At 45.0% G+C, this 21,263-nt stretch overlaps 2 long non-coding RNA genes across 2 annotated transcripts in view; one reads left to right on the top strand and one right to left on the bottom strand.

The window, feature by feature from the left end:
* The window catches only part of LOC145525087 (uncharacterized), a 74,133-nt gene that overhangs the window by 32,934 nt on the left and 19,936 nt on the right, over positions 1–21,263 (top strand). The gene's annotated exons all lie outside the window — the stretch shown is intronic.
* On the bottom strand, positions 7,234–20,678 carry LOC145525098 (uncharacterized). The gene is made up of 6 exons (XR_014068031.1): positions 20,252–20,678; positions 19,526–19,902; positions 18,015–18,146; positions 16,511–16,560; positions 10,096–10,176; positions 7,234–9,804 (listed from the first exon to the last, which is right to left on the bottom strand). It is a non-coding gene; the product is annotated as an uncharacterized LOC145525098 (long non-coding RNA).

The raw sequence follows: 21,263 nt of genomic DNA on the forward strand, positions 1-21,263 counted from the left end.
AGTAATCTCAGCAACCTGGAATGGATAGGAAAAACTCAGGCCTTGGGAGACTTTTTCTTATCTGCTGCAGTGTTTGGTACAGGGTAAGCATTACTCAATTAATACTTGTTGAAATCATCCTATTCCTCATTGTACCCCAGTTTTTTGTCATGTCAATTTTCTTCCTGATTTAAACAAATAAAGAAACTGTTGCCCCAAAGAAGTACAGGAATCAGTTTTGATCTTGCCCTCTTCCTAATGCTCCTGTATAATCAACCCCATTCCTGTCCATTCTATCTTCAAAATACCCGTCTAAACTACAATAAGGTGTCACCTCACACCAGTCAGAATAGCTATCATTAAAAAGCCTATAAATAATAAATGCTGGAGAGGGTATGGAGAAAAAAGAACCCTCCTATACTGTTGGTGGGAATGTAAATTATTGCAACCAGTACGGAAAACAGTATGGAGATTTTTCAAAAGCCTAAAAATAGGGCTAACATATAATAGAGCAATCCCGCTCCTTGGCATATATCCAGAAACAATGAAAACTCTAATTTGAAAAGATGCATCTACTCCAATGTTTATAGCAGTACTATTCACAATAGCCAAGACAAGGAAGTAACCTAAATATCCATAGACAGATGAATGGATAAAGAAGATGTGGCATATATACATAATGGAATATTACTCAGCCATAAAAAGAATGAAATAATGTCATTTGCAGCAACATGGATGGACCTAGAGATTATCATACTAAGTAAAGTAAGTCAGGCAGAAAAAAATAAATATATGATGTCACTTCTATTTGAACAATACAATATATACAAAAATATTTTTAAAAATAATACAAGGCAACTTATTTTCAAAACAGAAACAGACTCACAGACATAGGAAAAAAACTTATGGTTACCACAGGGGAATGAGGATGGGGAGGGATAAATTAGGATTATGGGATTAATAGATACACACTACTATATATAAAACAAACAGAAAGGATTTACTGTATTGCACAGGGAGCTGTATTCAATATCTTGTGACAACCTATAATGGAAAATAGTATGAAGCCATATACCTGAAATTAATACAATATTGTAAACCAGCTCTAGTTTAATATATTAAATTTAATTTAAAAATAAAATTTAAACAATCAACAAAATACCTGTATAGTCTCCTTGCATCCTGTTCCACTGCCTCCATCTTCCCCTCTCTGGACCACTGCAATAGTCACTCTGTTCTTACTCCCTCCACTCCTGCCTCTTCCAATCTATTTCTCACAGAACAGCCAGACTGTTCAAAAACCTAAACTCCATGATGCCTGTACCCTAACTTCCACTGCCCTCTGAATGTAATCCGAGCTCCATCCTGGGGTCTCCCAGGCCCTGTGGAATCTGGGCCCTCCCCTCTCTCCCTCTTCATTTCTTGTCTCTGTTCCCTTCAGCCTTAGGCACACTGTCTTCTCCTTTCAATTTCTTCAATGCCAAGTCCTTCCTGGCCTTAGGCCATTGCAGAGCTGTTCCTTCTGCCCAGAATGCCCTTCCCCAAGGGTTTCGCCTGACTGAATCCTTATCTTTTAGGTATCAGCTTAAATGGCACCTTCTCCAAGAGGATGTCCAATCCACAGTGGGCCTTCCCTGTTATTCTCTCATGTCTACAGTCCTTTTTCTTCAGGGCACATGGTTTTTTCTTTGTCTTTTGCCTCTCCTCTCCACTAGACTATAGGATCCATGAGGGCAAGGACCATACATGCTTTATCCACTACTGTCCAACCATCTCCCAGCCCAGGACCTGACACATGGCAGACACTAAGTCCATTAAATGAAGTTTTTTAAGAAAGGATGAATGAATGCGTGAATGAATGAGGTGTCCTTGAATCCTTTCCACTGTACCCTCCTAAGCAAGGTGGTATGCCTTTTAAATAATATATTTGGTCCCCCTCCCTGCTTCCCTAATCTAACTCCCTCCATTTGTACTCATTTGTTGAGTATTCTCTTTGTGTCTGCACTAATTTCCCATCACAGTAACATCTTGTTTATTTAATAAACATCATCTCACACCCCTTTCTACTTACAACTCAGTTGAGATGCCAGAAAGAAGCTAGACATCCTCTGCAAGAAACCTGACATTGGGATACATTTTAATATCTTCCCACACTTCCAATAGGCACAAAGATCTGCTCTTCAAACCTAGGACTAATCAGATGGATCTCTTTTGTTGGTGGGAAATGGTACTGCTGAACACCAGTAAATGATGGCTAGCTTTTCCTACAGATAATCCCAAGAGAGGAAATTTAAGTCAAAACTCAGATAAACATAGAATTCTTCCTTTGATACATTCATAAATCACAGTCTCAATCATGCGTGTGCGCGCGCGCATGCACACACACACACACACACCCCTGCTTTCTCTCACTCACTTACAGGCACCGTCAGATACAATGTACCTCCCTCCAGTGAGGGGCATGCACTGCTCTTTCCTTGGTGTCCTGCTAGGAGCACTGAATGCCCAAAGGGGTCCAGATTTCAGGAAGTCTTCCTTTTAAGACCCAGAAATACAGGAAGCTTAGGATTCCTTCAGCTCTTCTTGGGTTGCTTGTCCAGAAGCCTGGACCTCCAGAAGCTTAGAAGACATCTCACTAGCTCAGAGATGAATCCCTTCAGCACCGAGGGACTGTCCTGCCTTGTCAAGAGAGTTCAGACCTGCCCCTCCAAGGACCCTTTTTCCACAAGTGTCATTAGGTCAAAGTCAGTATTTGACCTTATCAAACCTGCACATATGGAGTATTTTCTCTATTAGGTTATTATTCTTTATTCATTCATTCATATTTAGTGTGACTGTGTGCCAGACAGTCAATATGGTGGGAGTACAGATGTCAGGGGCCTAGTGTCCTCCCGTCTCCACCCTCAGAGTAGGTTGCTAGTGCTGTGCTGCCCAGGAATTTCCTGTTTCTAAGAACAGCCCTTTCTTTCTTAAATAGCCTATCAGGTGGGTGCCCTTAGGGATCCTTAACCTCAGCTCTGTCAAGTTCTTATCATCTGTTTACAATGTGTTCACCTCTCTCAAAAATACCCTGCCCTGATTTATAGATATCTTGTTACATTATTTGTTTTTTCTGACTTAACTGGAACTGCCTGCCAGGTCCCTTCTCCTCCATCTCCACCCCTCTTCTGATGAAGGGTTGAAATGTGGATTTAGCCTCAGGCTTGTCCTTTGGCCGCTACAGAAGTTTTTCAGGATGGGAAACCGACAATTGTTACAACTCATTTTAGGAGTTTTCCTTTGAAAGGGGTCTTACATATAAATTCCTAAGGGAAAATTTATATGCATAGATACGTTATATATATATTATGTATATACAGTCCATAGGGTCACAAAAGAGTTGGACAAGACTTAGTGACCAAAGAAAAACAATGATTCTCTCTATGTATATCTGAGAGTTCTCCCCCATCTCATTGCAATTTCATTACTTGTCATCTCCATAGAAGACCTCCTGACGATTAGTCTGGGAGTGAAATTAATTATGGCAAATAGATGGGGAAACAACGCTTCATGGCAAATAGACAGCGAAACAATGGAAACAGTGGCAGATTTTAGTTTTTTGAGCTCCAAAATCACTGCAGATGGTGACTGCAGCCATGAAATTAAAAGATGCTTGCTCCTTGGAGGAAAAGTTATGACCAACCTAGACAGCATATTAAAAAGCAGAGACATTATTTGCCAACAAAGGTGCATCTAGTCTAAGCTGTAGTTTTTCCAGTAGTCGTGTATGGATGTGAGAATTGGACTATAAAGGAAGCTGAGCCCTGAAGAATTGATGCTTTTGAACTGTGGTGTTGGAGAAGACTCTTGAGAGTCCCTTGGACTGCAAGGAGATCCAACCAGTTCATCCTAAAGGAGATCAGTCCTGAATATTCATTGGAAGGACTGATGCTGAAGCTGAAACTCCAATACTTTGGCTATCTGACGTGAAGAACTGACTCATTTGAAAAGACCCTGATGCTGGGAAAGATTGAAGGCAGGAAGAAAAGGGGACGACAGAGAATGAGATTGTTGGATGGCATCACCGACTCAATGGACGTGAATTTGAGTAGACTCCGGGAGTTGGGAATTAATCATGAAATTGAAACCCGAACTAAAATTAGAACTTGACAGAGCTGAGGTTAACCTAATAGAAACCTGAACTGAAATTAATCATGTAGATTTTCAGGCATGCAGAGCCCCCAGGCTTCCCTGGTGGCTCAGATGGTAAAGAATCCGCCTGCAGTGCAGGAGACCTGAGTTCGATCCCTAGGTTGGGGAGATCCCCTGGAGGAGGGGATGGCAATCCATGCCAGTATTCTTGCCTGGAGAATCTCCGTGGACAGAGGAGCCTGGTGGGCTACAGTCCATGGGGTCCCAAAGAGTCAGACACACCACAGAGTGATTAAGCACAGCACAGAGCAGCAGAGCCCCCAGGGCCCAAGGCCTCAAGGAAGTGAGACCAGGTCTGTGGCCAGAACTCACCATGAGATGGCTTGCCCTTTTTTCTGTGTTAGACTTCTAAGAGAACCTATAAACCTGTCTTACTAATTGATGGGTTTTAAATGTCACCCGCAAGGAATTATGGGGCTTCTCTTGTGAACATGGATTTTCAATAACTCATCATGGCATTTTGACTCTTCCTTCTAAATATTTCTTAGTTACATCTACTTCTCTCCACCCTCTACCACTGTCACCTGCTGTCTGGATACTGTATGTCTCCCCAACCAGCCTTCTTGACTCCCCTCTGGTTCTCCTTTGATTCATTCTCCATACAGCACCCAGAACCATTTTTAAACCACAGATCAGACTGAATCACTGTTTTCCCCTTATGGCTTCCCTAGACCTCTAGATTAAATCCAAGCCACTTTAACCTGGTCCATAGAATCCTCCCATTTTGACACCTGTTGACATCTAGTTACATCCTTATTCCTTAACACTTGTTCCTTTGTACTAATGCTCCAACTACTCAGACCCTACGCTTGTGCTTGCTTCTGGTCTTTGAACATGCTGCCCTACTGCCTGGAGCTCCCAACCCTCCCCTCCTTATTTCCTAGTTAATCTTGAAGACCCTGTTCAGATACCACCTAAAGGTATCGGAGCAGAACACTCAATCCCTTCCAACACCACTACCTCTTTCCCAGCAACTGGACTAGAAGGCCCTGCTATTGTTCCCAGAGGTTTACTATAGTATACGATAACTGCCTGCTTAGTTGTCTGCTCCTCTTACCAGAATGTAAGAGCCTGAGGCCTGGACTGTTTCCTATTCATTACTGTATCCTCCATGGGCAGCCCATGGAGATAGAAAGCATATAGAAAGAACCCAGCATATAGAAAGAACTCAGTAAGTGTTTGTTCAATTAACTTATTCATAAATAGATTCTCTGGGATAGATAAATCCTACTTCTTGATGTTAGGAATGATCTTGATAAAGAAGGTGACACAGTAAGAAAAATTCTAGGCAGGAAGTCGTGGGCCTTGAATACCTTGCAAACTCAGGCAAATCACTTCTCTCAGCACAGAACTTCAGCTTTCCTCCATATAAGGAATCTCCTGGAACCCAAATCTCAGAGATCCTTGTCAACCTTTCGTGGCCCACAGTGCTGGTTCCTACCTGTTTCCTTTAAGAATTACTCTGACTTAACTCTGTGCTGCCCCTCAGGGATGTCAGAAGTCCATCATGTCCAGAAGGACCCTCCTAAAAATCCATGAATAGCATTAAGGACAAACTTAGAAACAAGGGCTGCTTTGGTCACAACAGAACTTAGTCCTTGAAGCCCAATTGTCAACACTTCTTGCTGGCTTCTCTCTGAGACTGAAGGGCCCTGGCCTTCATTACCTCCTAATTGGCACTCTGAGGCTTCTCTCTGAAGGCTCCACTGTCTTTCGCCTGCAAAGCTGGACTATTTGCTGAATACCAGAGATTAGGAGTGAATGTTTGGCTCACAATCAGGACTTGAGAAGCACTGGAAGAGGTGTGAGATTCCATGAATGGGCATAAAGTATCTAGAAAGCTGGTGGAACCCTTCAGAGCTTAGGACTTGGGGCCACAGAATCCTGTGCTGGAGTAGAGGGCCATGTGTGGAAGGCTCAAAATTATTGTAAGGGGTCCACAATCCCTTTATGAATTAAGCATTGTTTGTGACTAAGTAAGTACTACGTCTTCCAAGCATACATAGTTTTTCAAGTGTACAACAGAGCTGCCAGCAAAATAATATTTCCTTTGAAAGGTAGCTCTAAATTCATGCCAGATGTTTCATGCTTTCCTCACTCAATGGCTTCTACAAGAAGTATACAAGACTCCCAGTTACAGGAACGCCAGCTCCAGGAAAGGCGAATCCCAGTCTGTTTTGTGGCTGTACTCCTAGCACCTTGCTCAAGGCCAAGCGTATTAGATGCTTAATAGTCAGGATTCAGGGAATCTTTTCTTTTTTTTAACTTTAAAAAAACAGACCTTTGTTTGAAAAAGTTAGAAACCACTGGCTGGCTAATCAGAATAATGAATGAAATAATATTTATGTGTTTCATAAAGATTTTTGCAACTTAAAAATTGAATTGCTTTTACACTGCATTTGGCTCTAAAAAAACGACCTTGTGAGGGAAGTGAACTCAGGGTAGAAAAGGCTGCCTGCAGTGCCCTGAAAACAATGAGTGAGGAAACTGGGTCTTCAGCTTGTGTTGGGGGATTATAGCAATTTGCACAGAAGACTGTCTCTCCTCTGTTCCTCTGGTCACTGGAGTGGCTCAGATGTGTGGCATCTAGGTAAGATAAGGCCCTAAAATAAGACTAGCATTTTGTCAAGTCGGTTTAGTTACCATGTAAGAATCACAATGACAGTCCAGAGTTCTTGTGATGAAGAGCTCTTGTGAGAAGATGAAGGAGCTGGGGAAATTGCCTGAGAAATTACAGGCTAGAGGTGCTGCTTCTGCATCTCTACTATTTCCCTTTTTTCTACCATTAAATAGAAATATAATAGAAAGTGTTAGTTGCTCAATTGTGTCTGACTCTTTGCAACCCCACGGACTATAGCCCGCCAGGCTCCTCTCCAGGCAAGAATACTGGAGTAGGTTGCCATTCGCTTCTCCAGGGGATCTTTCTGACCCAGGGATAAAACTCGGGTCTCCTGCATTGCAGGCAGGCTCCTTACTGTCTGAGCAACCGAGGAAGCCCCTAGAAATATAATAAGGGGAATGCAAAAAGAAGGTTAGTCTTTGTTAAGTGATTTCTAGTTTGTATTTTTATGTGTTTGGATTGAGATGTAAGCTTTAAGGATCCGGAAAGGTGGTCAAGATACGAAGACGCACAGTGTGATATGGATCCGAATGTGGTCCTGCTACACATTGATAGGGAGACTTTGGGTAAGTAAAGCAGCTTCTTACAGCCTCAGCTTCTGATCTGTACAATGGACTCATTCTGCCCTTTGTCCTACCAGCCAGGCCAAAACCCTCTAGGCAGAACTGTGATTTGTGTAATCTCCAGAGAACCAAGGCTCAGATTAAACTTTCTCATGAGTAATTATTCAGATGTTGTGGGGGTGGGGAATCCCTGTGGCTGGAACCCAGCTTCCCCCACCTTGTTTTTATTTTTACACCCCCAAAGTCCAAAACCAGCTGTCTGAATCACTTGCAAACAGAGCCAAAACAATTTTCATGCGTCACAGGAGGCCATGGCTCCAGCCACGCCTCAGGATGATGTACTAAAAATATCTTCCCAGCGCTATTTTTAAGGCCTTGCAGGCTGCTAACCACAGGTGGAGAGAGAACTCCTCACATGCATGCAAAGGGTACCAAGATCACAGCCAGGTGGGCCCTGGGGTCTGTTAAGGAGCTGGACTTAAAATCCTACATCCTCCTCTCTGACCATGGGATGGCTCGCCGTGCAAGCCCACACTGCCCCTCTCCTGGGAAGCTGCTAGGCAGACAGGGCCACCGTGACATTAGTTGTGTGCAACCTTTCCATGCTGGGCATTCTCAGAACCTCCGGCACACAGGCTTCTGCCAAACGAGGACACCGGATGCTCATCCCTCATGTTTGAACAGTCATTTATAATTTTCAAAGCATGTTTACATCCATTACCTTGTCATCATCCATTACCTCATGGCACTCCTGCTAAATGGGTACTATCATTCCCATTTTATGGACTAGGAAAATGAATAAAAATTTGTGCACTTGTAACATCCCTGTTAGGCTATGGCATGCAAAACAAATCCTTGGGTATCTGGAGGTGGGATGACCTCAGAGATCAGGACAGGCACTCAGCATTTCCTTCTCTCTCCCTCGTGGTGTGCATAGTGGTGAGGATCCCCGTCTGTCCTTCTGTCTCCACAGTGGCCACACCCACCTCCCCTGATTCAGACTGCTCACCGTTTACTCACGCATTCATTCATTCATTCGTTTGGTAAACATTTCTGAGCACTCAGGCCAGAACCTCCCTTTGCTAGGCTCAGAGATAAGCAATGTCATCCCTGCCTTGGGGAGGTGATAGTGACAGGACACAGTCCACAGTGTATGGTGGGCACAGGGCGGTGGGCGATGTCATGAGAAGCTTCAGGAAGGAGCTCGTTCCTGCGGGCATCTGAAGGCTGAGTAGGAAATAGAGAGTGATCTAGACAGAAGGAAGAGCCTGGACCAGGCAGGCAGCGCTGGGGAACAGGGAGTGTATGGGAAGGGAAGGGAGGTCAGGGTGGGTGTGGGCAGGAGGCAAGGGCAGAGAGGCTAGACCAGCACCAGGGTCAGTGAGGAGGCACAAGGGCTGCCAGGAGGGCAGCAGGAGTCACTAGAGGTTCTCAGCAGAGGAAAGCCTAATCACATTTGGGCTTCAGAAGCATCCCAGTGCTGGCTGTGTGTAGAGGACTGGAGGGGAGTGAGTCTGAGGAGAAGGACAGATGAAGGTTGTTGAAATGGAACAGCTGTGATAGGATAGGGGCCTGGGCAGAGGCAGGTAGAGACAGAAAACGTGGAAAGCAGGATCTAATTCTGGAAGCACTTAAAAGTAATTACAAGGTAGGCTAAAAAGTAGTCATAGGGCTTAGTGACCCATTGGATGTGTGGGGACAGGAGAAAAGGGTCAGGCTTGGGTGACTGGGGGCAGGTTGGTGCCTTTCAGGGAGTGGGGGACACTTCAGAATGGGCCCTAGCATCAGTGTATTTTAAAAGGTCCCCGGTGCTCCTTGTGATGAATAGCCAGGCTTGGGAAACACAGCTGTGGAGGTGTGGTGGTGGAGCAGAGATGGCCTGGATGGATGGCAGATGGCCTGGCTGGTGGTGTATGGTGTACACGGGGGGCCAACAAGGACAGAGAGCCCAGAGTCAGCCTGGCCTCCAGGGAGGAGGCCTCAGGAGAGAGCATTGTCTCACCTGCCCAAGGAGGGCAAGTACTAGGAAGGAGGCCCCGGGAGGAGCCATCCGATGCTCCAGAAAGCCAGGCAGTGTGAGGGCTGGAGGGTGTGGAGGGGCTGACCTGGGCCAGAGCAGACTTGGAAAGCGAGGTGCAGAGCCAGACTGGACCAGACTCAGGGGGAGTGGAGGCAGGGAATGGAGACCGCCCGAGTTGGGCGATTGAGTTAAGAAACGTGTCTCTGAAAGGAAGCAGAAAGGAAAGGAAAGATCATGTGCTCAGTCATGTCTGACTCTTTGAGCCCCGTGACTGTAGCCCTCCAGGCTCCTCTGTCCATGGAATTTTCCAGGCAAGAATACTGGAGTGGGTTGCCAGTTCCTACTCCTGGGGATCTTTCCTACCAGGGATCTTACCTGCATCTCTTGCATCCCCTGCATTGGCAGGCAGATTCTTTACCACTATTGCCCACCTGGGAAGCAGAAGGAAGAGGCACAATCAAAAAGATGTGAGGTCTTCCGTCCCAGGGGTAAGGAGGCCAGGGGGACAGTTCACAACTCCCTGAATGAGAGGGGAGAGTGAATAGAGGTTGGGTCCCGGAGGAAGCTGAGGGCCCAGTGGAGGGATAAGCCCTAGGAGGAGGGATGCACCTGTCTGGGGTGTCACCTGCCTCCATAGAGCCCAGCCCCTCCCTGTACTGGCCCCGCAAAGTGTATTGACAGGGGGGCAGATGCTGCTGCTTCCCTCCTCCTCCCGGGCTCACCTCCAGGCTCGCTCTCCCATGTTCCTCTTTGTGTCTCCTGCTGCCTTGATGCAGACGACTCCCAGCCTCTTCAGACCGCTCCTTGACCCCAGAATGTTAATTATCAACTGTGTAGTAAACTGGGAATGGCTTGAAAGCAGGGACTCAAAGTTTGCCTAAAATGTTTGGTAATAACATATGGTAGGTCCTTAATGCACTTTTGTTGTATAAATGCATGCATGCACACATGTATAAATACAGAAAAAGCACTGACATCGTTACCTATACCTATATGTTACACATGTATGCCTAATCGTGCCTGCTCACCGTGGGGCAGGCACATAGGCCCACATTGGGCACATGTATTCTCCATGATCTCCCCATGGGACTCTGCTTGGCTTCTCTCTCTGACATACTCCCCCGGTCCTGGAAAGAAGCCTTCTGTGGACACAGGGCCTGGCCTGTTCACATTTCCTGGGTACATCTGTTGTTGTTTAGGAAACATTGCAGGTCATTTTTGAAACCTGGAGTGTGAGTGCTTCCGACATATGGTTAAAGGGAAGGAAGTTTGCTATCACATTATGGAATTTATGCTCCATGACGCTCACTCTTTGTTTCAGCAGTAAATGGCTTCTGGGAAGATAACAGGAAGAGGCATTTTTCCAGTGCTCATCCACATTCCCAGTTTGCTCAAGTAGCATATGGGAGGAACAGTGACTTGACTTCAATTTGCAGTTTTATTTCCTAGTTTATAAGAGTCGTGAAAAAACGTCCGGCAAAGCAGTCACTCTAATATATTTTTCAAGCTTCCAACACTAACTTTTGTTTCAGCTAACAAATGTTAGGGCATATTGCAAAAAAAATTTTTTTAATCCAAATTCTGTGTATTTAAAAAAAATTATTCAAAGGTTTTTTTTTTTTTTTTTCAAATGTACAAACTGCTCTCTTTAAGCTAGAAAGCTTCTTAACTCTAGGCAAAAATAGTAAGCACACGGATGATATGCTATCGGGGGATAACAGATTTTTTTTAACCTTGCATGAGGACTTTGGTGGAGAAAAGAGATACTGTTCCTCTTGTCTGTAATGGACAGTGAGAAGAAGCCACATCTTTGATAACCACCCCCACACATATATATACCCCCCCCACACACACCACCCTCTCCCCTCTTCCCACCTGCCACACACACAGCACACACACTGTACAATGGCATGTAAAATATGTAAACTTGAGCCAGGTCAGTGTGAGGCTGAATTTCGTAGTGAGTTAGGGCCACTGGCTCAGGATGCATTGGTGCTACTGAGATCATTTGAGTCCCCCACTCCATCCTGGCCCCTTCTTTTCATGACTAGAGATACAAGCCCTGTCACCGGCCAGCCGCCCTGCAATAACATTTGTTCCCAGACCCCCAGATGGCCATTTTCCTCCCTGTAACCCTGACTGTCTGAGTTATCAGGGAGGATTCTCCCCTTGGAATAAGAGGATGGAAGCCTGATGCAGTTAACAGTTTCTGTCTCCGAAGGACCTCTGGGAACAGATGTTCCTAGCACTGTGAGATCTTCCTGGCATTTTTCTTGCTTTTTCTTTTTTTACAACATAGTGATTCGATATTTCTATACACTTCAAAATGTTGTTGTTAAGTCTTGTCAACAGTTAATCAGTCACCCAGTCATGTCCGACTCTTTGTGGCCCCGTGGACTGCAGCACACCATGTTTTCCTGTCCTTCACCATCTCCTGAAGTTGCCCAAGTTCATGTCCATTGCATCGGTGATGCCATCCAGCCATCTCATCCTTTGATGCCCTCTTCTCCTTCTGCCTTCAATCTTTCCCAGCATCAGGGACTTTTCCAATGAGTCAGCTCTTCACATCAGATGACCAAAATACTGGAGTTTCAGTTTCAGCATGAGTCCTTCCAACAAGTATTCAGAGTTAAGATTGACTGGCTTGATCGCCTATAAAAGGACCTCAAAATGATCACCGCACTAAATCTAGTTATGACCTGTCACCATATGAAGATAGTACATAATTATTGACTATACTTTTTCCATATCAATGGTTTCCTGATGTGCTGAGCAATGACGTCCTTTAGGACTCAGAGCCTGTGTGTTTGCATGGAGATGGGTAGATAAAAATGGTGGGGACAGGAGCTAGGCTGATAGAAGAAGAATAGAATCCCAGGGGCACAGTGGCTTGGCAGTCATCAAGAGGAGAGGAAAACAAGATGAAGGCCCAGGGCTTGTCTGAGGACATAAAGACAGAGAGCCTGGCCAGGCCTCAGAATGGAGTTGGGGGAGTTCAGAGTGACTACAGTGGAGGGAGGGAAGGAAGGAGGAAGAAAAGAAGGAAGGAAGGGGTAGACACACAGGATCTTTCTAGTTCCTACTTGACGTCCTGTCTGGGATGTGCTGGGGATGATGTATCACAACACAGGCTCTCCTGACACTCACTATATCCTATGGCTGTGGCCCTTGCCTGGGGACGCAGGACCTGTAGACAGAGCGTCACCAGGGGCCCATTCTTCATGAAGATGATGTCACCACCACTCACTCGAGATGGGCGCTTATTAATAATGGCAGTTTCATCAGATTCCCAACACATGCCTGGTGGGGGAACACCCAGCTCGTATTTTGTTCATGTTTAAAATGAGGTTTCATCAGAAGCAGCTGGAGAAAGACAGATCCTGAAGCAGAGAAGATGAAGGGGAGGCACGGGAACTGCCTTCAAGTATCTGAATGGGGATCCTATGTGTGGACGAGGGGCTGGCTTACTCCTTCAGAGCCCTGCAGGGGAGAACGTAGCATGTTTCAAGTCACTGAAAGCAAGGATCATGGTGTGGGCTGCTTTGGGAGGTGGTGAGTTCCTTGTGCTGGGAAATTCAAGCAGAGGCAAAATTTGTGAGGAGTGTCCCACAGGGATCCTTGTCAATCTGCCGTTTGTGATCATTCCTGCAGGGGGAGAGTGGAAGCTTGACCCAGCCTCCTATCTCCTCGGTGGGGCTCCTTTGTGTTGCCTGGACAGAAATAATAACTCAAGACTGCCCAAGCCTCAGAAAGCTGCACAGTCTTGGCTGTCCTCCTATGATGAGGGAGCCTGCCTCTGTCCGGCTGATGACCTTAGCTCACCCAAAGTGACCAGGACCCTCACCATGGCTGAGTCAGAGCTCAATGTCCTGACTTTGACCATATGAGAAAGATAAATAGCTTTATTTTACTCATGAGGAATGTGGGGCTAACAGAGGTTATGTAACTAGCTGGTAAGTGGATGTCTGGCCATGTCAAATTTTTAAAGACATTCTTAGGTCAGACGGGTAATATAAATAACTACTTCACTTAATTTAATCTATATGTAAACCAAGTTTTTAAAAATACATTCCTCAAAATGATGTTTAGTGCAACATGATTTCATCCCTAGTCCCCACCCACAGCATTTTTGGTTTCCTACATTCTTCTCTTTCATCACCGGACACGTCAACGCAGGATTACCAAACTCTGGGGAGCTGTAATACCTGATAATTGCTTGTTTGATTTTGTAATCCATCCTCCCACCTCTTCCTAAAATGACTTTTTGGAGGAAATGGAGACATGCAGGTGCACATGCAAGCCAAGCAAATTAAAATGCATCTTGTTTCCACATATTCTGTGAGATACAGAGGAACAACATAATGTTCTGGGTGGTCTTGGGGGTCGGGAATCTGGGAGTAATGCAAATTAAACAGGAGCAAGGTGTCAGGAGAGGTTGTGGCGCTGAGTCACCGCCTGACTCTGCAGTCAGTCTCCCTCTTGGGCGTCAGCGCGCCCAAGGATAAAACCAGAAGAGGGATAGTTGGGCATGCAGTTCATATCCATAATCTTTGGTTTAAATATAGTACTGCTCCGTGTGTGACTTGGGAGGTGGCAGTATCCACTTCCCACGCACCTAGGGATGTGTCCCAGGGAGGCTGACACCTGCTCGGTGGGAAATTCCCACCTTTGTTTTCATAATAGCCCAGCTCTCCAAGGAAAATCCTGTCTTCACATAAGCTTTCAGAAAAGGCTTTCAAAAAGGCAGGAATTCTCTGTCCCTTCCCTCCTAGTATCAGGACTCTGTCTACTTCATCCTTGGGGGAAAAACCATGACACACTAATCCAAGAGGTAGGCAGGGATTGTTTCCTGGAGAGAAAGAAAATTAGATGTGGGTGGCATGTGGTTGGAGAAAATGGAATCTTGTTCAAGCAGCACATGGAGTTGGGGGTGTAGCTATGTTCCCAGCAATTTAATTTGCTTTGATCCCAAATGGAGGAGGATAGCTTAAGGTGGTCCAAAACACAGGCACTGAGGGGAAGAGATGTTTCATTCCCAAACTGATTCTTTTATGGGAAATTCACCCTTAAGAAAATGCAGGGCATTTCCATCTCCTGAGGCCCTTAAAATGCCGAAGTATGTACTGTGCTGGAAACCCAGGAGAAAAAGCTCCCTCCCCAACCCTGGCTAATGAGGTGTGTGAAGAAGGACACAGAGAGGTGTCATAGTCGGTGCTTTCTTTCCCATCTCAAAATAAATAAATAAATAGATTATTTGGCTTGCTGTTCATTTGTTTTTTGGGTTGTTCTGCATTATAAAAAGAAGGGAGGAAGGAAATAGGAAAAAATTAAATGACTAGAGAAACTGATCTATATGGTTATAAATATGCTCTCAAGTTTTTAGAAAAGCAGAGAGAAAGATGATATCAATGAAAATCTTGCTATTAAGCCTGAAGAAGAGAAAAGGCAGAGAAAGAAGAAAAGAGAAGGAAAAATAGAAGGAAGAAAAATAAGGGAGGAAGAAAAGTGGGCAAGAAGAGAAGGAGAGGGAGGAAGAAAGATGGTAATCAGAAAGTAAATAATTAATTTTTAAATCACAAAATTAGCTTAATTAAAACTATATTTACTGTAACATCTATATATTAGGTTTTATTCTTCCACTCTTTTTCTGAAAAAACTAATCAGTGTAATTCAGAATTTTTCAGCACATGATCCTAGCTCTTAAATGTCAATCCTGTTACTGTCAAATCTTAAAGGAACAAGCATCTCTCCTGGACTCTACTGGTATGTGAATTGAGGATAAAGTAAATGAAGAGTCCTCTGTCCCTGAAACAGACTGGAGAAAATGCACTCACCCTCCTGGGTTAAGAGTGAGGAAGCTGAAGTTCTGCTGGGAAAGTGAAGTGAAAGAAACTGGAAAACCAAGCTTGGGCCATAATACACCTGTGTCCATGGCATGCAGAAACCCAAGACCAAGAAATTAACATCAAAAACAGCTCGAGACTTCTCTGGTGGTCCAGTGATTGAGACTCCGTGCTTTCAATGCAGAAAGCATTCTATCCCTGGTTGAAGAACTAGGATCCCACCTGGCGAGTGGCATGGCCACCCCCCCACCCCGCCACCCCCCTCCCCCCCAAAAACACCCCAGATCAGAGCCAGTGAAACCCAATGGCCCTAGCAGAGGTTAATACAGAACCACCCTGGAGACCTCTTCATAAACCAAGGCACATGGAATGTTCCCAGACAACAGCCCCTGCTGAACATGGGGTTACGGTTAAAACAATCAAAACCAGACAACAACATAACAAAATGGACCTCAATTTTGGAGTATCAGTGGCCATAATGAATGAGGGAATAACCAGTGAGACTAGTTTATTGCCAGGGGAATGTCGCTATAACATGGATGATCAGAGCCCCTTCATTGACAGACTTCCAGATGCCAGTTTCTCGAGGTCTGTTCTTGGCATCTGTTCAACTTCTCTGGAGAGGCAGAATCTAGCTCCTTTCTGGATGGCACATGGTTGGCCGGTGAAAGTCATAGCATATATTTCACTGAATCTTTTTGCTTTCAGCTCATGTGTCACCCCTACTATCCTCTACTGAACCTTGGGGCCCTAAGGTCAAAATCCATTATGTTAAATTTATTTAGAGATTTAAATGTATTTAAACATCCATTCTCCTGCTGGCACTGGTACAGAAGGGCTGGGAGTGGGAGGGTGTGAGCCCCTGACTGTGCGGTGAAACAGGGCTGGGTGAGTGGGGATGGTAAGGAACACAATGTTCAACCTGCAGACAGACTTTAAAATGACCTTCTTCTTTTCCATTCCTCTGTCATTGGAGATTTGGGTTGCTTCCATGTCTTGGCTATTGTAAACAGTGTTACAATGAACACTGGGGTGCCTGTATCCTTTCAGATCATGTTTTTCTTCAGATATATGCCCAGGAATAGGATTTCAGGGTCATACAGTAGAAGAAGTGGTACATATAGACAATGGAACATTACTCAGTCATTAAAAAGAATGAAATAATGCCATTTGCAGGAACATGGATGGACCTAGAGATTATTATACTGAATGAAGTAAATCACAGAGAAGAAGAAACATTGTATGATATCCCTTATATGTGAAATCTAAAAAGAAATGATATGAATGAACTTACTTGCAAAACAGAAGGAGACTCACAGACTTAGAGAACAATCTTATGATTGCCTGGGGGAAGGATAGGGGGAAGAGACAGTTAGGGAGTGTGGGATCAACATGTACACGCTGTTATATTTAAGATGGATAACCACTGTATAGCGCATGGAACTCTGCTCAATGTTAAGTGGCAGGCTTGATGGGAGGGGAGTTTGAGGGAGAATGGATACATGTTTATGTCCCTTCTCTGTGCACCTGAAACTAGCACAACATTGTTAATCAGCTATAACCCAGTACAAAATAAAAAGTTAAAAAAACACAAAAAACCAAAAAATGACACTCCTCTTTTCATGTTTAAGCCACACTCTGACCTCTTCAAGTTGGGTAAAGGCCATTTCAGGCCCCGGAATTGGCTCCAGGCTGTGTGAACAGGAATTCTGTGGTCCCATGTACCTGGAGCATGGTCACAAAAGGGGCCTGTGGGCTCCTTCTGGGCACCCCTCGGGTTGTGGACCCTCACCCTGGGGCTGCTGGTAGACCTGTACGGGGGCATCTAGGGCAGGTTGAAGGGAAGAGACTTGCCCTGCCTGCTGTCAGGGAGATGCTACCCCTAACTAACTCTCGGTTAAGTAGATGATTACGAACAACTCACACTCTGTATGTCATTCTTTAGCTCTTGAACCGGAACTGCCCATCCATCCAGAGAACTGGAGGCAGTTTTGACCCCTCATCTGGGTCACAGAACAGATTCCATCAAGTAGCATTGGAGAGCTCCACCCCATCTGTCTCCCCTCTAACCCCCTGAAATCTGCTAGAGTCAATGTGTGAAGAGTAGTAGTAAGCTAACAGCTTCTTTGCCTTGCCTGGCTGAATGCTTCCTGGAAAGAAGAGGCGAGAGCCCTGGGTTCACTGCTGATAACGAAACCTGACAGGCAACGTCAGGGAAGATTACTCTGGATTCCTCACTTGGCTTCTGATTCCCAGTCCCAGGTTCCCAGTAATCAAAGGCAATGGCGTCAAGTGACAGTGTTATCAGGACAGATGGGAGCTGCAGGGAGAGGCAGAGACTTCTGCTCTCTGCAGGTTCCTTGGAACTTTCATGATGGGGAAGAGCAGTGGGCCAAGAGTCAGAAAGCTTGGGACCCAGAGCCAAATTTCCCTCTTCCTAGGGGTGACCTTGGAATAGATAAGCTGTAAAACCCAGCAACTCTGGAGTTGTCTAAACTTGGGCTTGAATCCTGGCTCTGCCACGTACCAGCTGCGTGACCTTGGACAGGCTACTTCACCTTTCTAACCTCACTGTACTCATTATCCAAGCGGGGATAACAGTACCCCCAGTCACAAGGCTGCAATGAGGATGAGATGAGATGATGCTCATAAGGGGCTTAAGACAGCGTCTGGCACTTAGGAAACACTCCATTATGGGTTCTGATGATGATGAAAATGACGGTAATAATAGAACAGATACTTAGAGCTCCAAGAAGCATCAGAAGTTAGTTCCCCTCTCCTAGAGTCAGTTTGCTCACCTGTAAAATGGAAACAATGGGGCAATCATTTCCTCATCTACCTCATTTGTTGTTTTGAGTTCAAAGGAAACCGAGGTTGCAGTTCCCAAGTGCAGACGTGTGGAGTCAGTTTATGACAAAGTTTTTACCAACCTGTGAAGAAATGAGAAAAATAATAACAGGGAATGTTTTTTTCCCAACTTTAAAAGACTATCCTTTATTCTTAATTAATTTACTCCTAATTTTAAAATATTATCCTTCATTCTAATATTATGCTATTTCTGTTTGTGTGTGTGTGTGTGTGTTGAAATATCCCTTCTCTTATGAAAGTGTGCTAATGGTTAGTAGTTTGCCTTTAATGACCTTACTCAGCGAAATAAAAGTTGTCAACTCTATATTGATTCCTTCTTTTTGGAAATCTTACTGGTCTGTGAAATCAAGTCTATAAAGAAACCACAAAGATAAGGAATTTGAAAGAGTCTGACAATTTTAAGGGTCTGTATAGTGATGACAAAAATAACACACCACATGTTGAGTTCCTTTTTGGTATTCCAGGCATTACTGAGGACAGTTACACATTTGCTATGGCCTTTCAGTGTCCCTTTCAGGTCTTTCAGGGCTAGGTGTCACTTAACCCCTAGTGACTTGGAGATACTGTGACTTGGAGAGCATGAATAACTGGGCTTTCTGTTCAGAGGGGACTACAATACCCAGGTTGGTCTGGCCCCAAGCCTCACAGTTTCTCCTGAACCTCGCTGAAGGGTTACTGTGGAGGAGGCCCTGAAGCAGCCACCGAGACATCACCCCTGTAAAAAGCAACCACACTGAGGTCTTGTGGGCAAATCATTTAACGTCTCTCTGCCTCTAGCATCCAACTGAGAAATTAAGTAGAAATCAGGGTCATGCTGAAAACAGATGGAGAGTCAAGCTGGGCTGTCCTGGGAAATAAAATTAATACAAAGAGCCATTCTCTGTGATTCTCTATGATTCAGTGCCCTTTGATAATATAGGAAGTTGTGAGGCATCCCAGCCAGGTAATTGACAGGATGCTGTCTGGATTCAGAGACACCGTTGGATGGCCTCTTTCTCACTTTGCCCTTTCAGTCCTGCTGCTGCCCTCTCCCAGCTGCTCAGAGCCTTTCTTCCTCGCAGATTTGGTGGTGTTCTCCGTTCCAGGGCCCTCTTGAAGCTGGATGATGGGAGACGCCTGCCCTCTTCATCCTCCCACCCACTCCTCACACTTAGTATGTGTGATGCTGTGCATCGTGCAGTTCTTCCTATTCTCTGGGCTACTCTGGGAGGAGGTTTTGTTAACTTTGTTTTACAGATGGAGAAACTGAGGCTCGTTGTGTGACACAACCTGCAAGGGGCAGAAAGAAGGATTCCCATCCAGCCGAGGCCACCTGACTTTGTGGCTCCTGTTCCATCACTGAAGTACTCCCTGAAGATGGAGGAAAGAGATCTTACAACCTTAACAGCTCCCAGGCCCCTATCACATAAAGGGAGTTCTCTCTGGACCCCAAAGCATTCACCTTGAACCCACTATGGACCGGACCATTCGCTGTAGGGCCAATTCCAGCCCAACAACTGCTACCTGATCTTCATATCCCAAGAACGGACTTGAAGCAGTGCTTATCTGACACACGGTCATTCTGCTGGCACTGATACTTCAGCTCTAAACCACCCTTTCTCTTTCTCTTTGAATTTGAAGCTAAATGCTTCATAGTTCTCTCTTCAGCCTTTATTAACAAATTCACTCGTATGAAGACAATGTAACAAATTCCATGTGATCATCCCATTTTTTTGTTGTTGCTGCAGAACTGAGCATTCATGGCTTGATAATAAGAGGATTGTCCATTTTTTATCTTTTTCACTATTAGTTAAAAATGCTCCCCAATGATACATGCACCTGATGAAAAATAAGAGTATCTATGAGCTTATAAAAGCAAAACAACAGGCAAAGCCTTTTTTCCACCTCTCTCCGCTTATTTCCTCAATCCAAAGACAACTGTATATACCCCCTGAGGTGGGGGAAGGTGGATATTGTTTTTAATTAGTTTCCTAGTAGTTACCTCCATGCCTCTCACTGAACTGCTTACATGAGTAATTCTTCAATCATTAACTTTAAGCATTGTTTACTGCCTTGACAGATGGAGATTTGCTCACTGACTTCCTCTGCCACCCCACTGGTCCCCTGCAATATACCCGCAGCACTAGATACAGTCCTCTACTGCTAAGTTTAACGAAAGTGTTTGAACCTGTATTCATTCTCTTCTTACTGTGGCTGGTAAGGTTACTACAACATCCCCTCTCTTTTTATCCCTTCCATCAGTCATCCCATATCAGCTGTCCTCTTGTTTCTGAATTTTCAAGGTTGATCACAGTAGCATTCTGGCCTGTAACCATGAAACATTGTCCATATTCAGTCTAATGTGGCTCCAACTTAGGATCATGGCTTTTTTTTTTCACTGGGGCAGCTGCCCTCAGCCTCCTGAACATTCATCTTGGAATTCTTGTTATTGTGCAGATCAATTAATGCCCTTGTTTGCTGCTTATATAATCCCCTTAAAACAGCCATTTTCAATTAATGATAGCTCCCTAGCTCTGTGGGGTAAGCCTCTTAACTGTCACTCCATCTTTGTCACTCATTAAGAAAATTACACTTCCCTTGCTGCTGATGGTCTGAAGTGCCATCAGCTGGTCTCTGTTACATCAGGATTCTATTGTTCCCATGCTTCCACCAGGGAGCCCCTTCCTATACCAGCATCTCCTACCATCAGCCCTGGCCTGAGAGGACCACTGAACTTCTCAGTGATGTTGGTGCCCTTCACCACTCCGATCACCTTGGCAAGTGGAGGGTCTGGCAGACCCTCTCACAGAATAGTCAACTGGTGGGCTTTCTGGTCTCGTATAGTATGGCCTCTCTAGCATGGCTGAGCCCTTGCAACCCTTCCTCCATGTAGCTTTAAAATTTCCGCTTCACTTTTTTTCTGAGTCTTTAAGACAAAGCACACAACATATTAGCACCACTTCCTGGGGTCCTTGCCAGGGTGTTAAGTCTGGCGTCACTGCAGAGTGCTCCCATTGCAATAAATTCTTCCTTCACTAACTTTACGTTCTGTCCCTGTTGATCTGGAATCCAGTCCCACGGCAGGTTCTCTAGGCTTCTGTTGGGACATGTTGGTGAGGCTGTGTGCTTCATTTGTTATATAGTCCTATTCTCCTCTTAATAGGCCCCACGCTTCCCCCCAGGGTTTGTGTGTTTGTGCT

Source organism: Giraffa tippelskirchi, chromosome 2 (assembly GCF_054371585.1).
Source record: "Giraffa tippelskirchi isolate mGirTip1 chromosome 2, T2T-mGirTip1v1.2.pri, whole genome shotgun sequence".
NCBI lineage: Eukaryota > Metazoa > Chordata > Mammalia > Artiodactyla > Giraffidae > Giraffa > Giraffa tippelskirchi.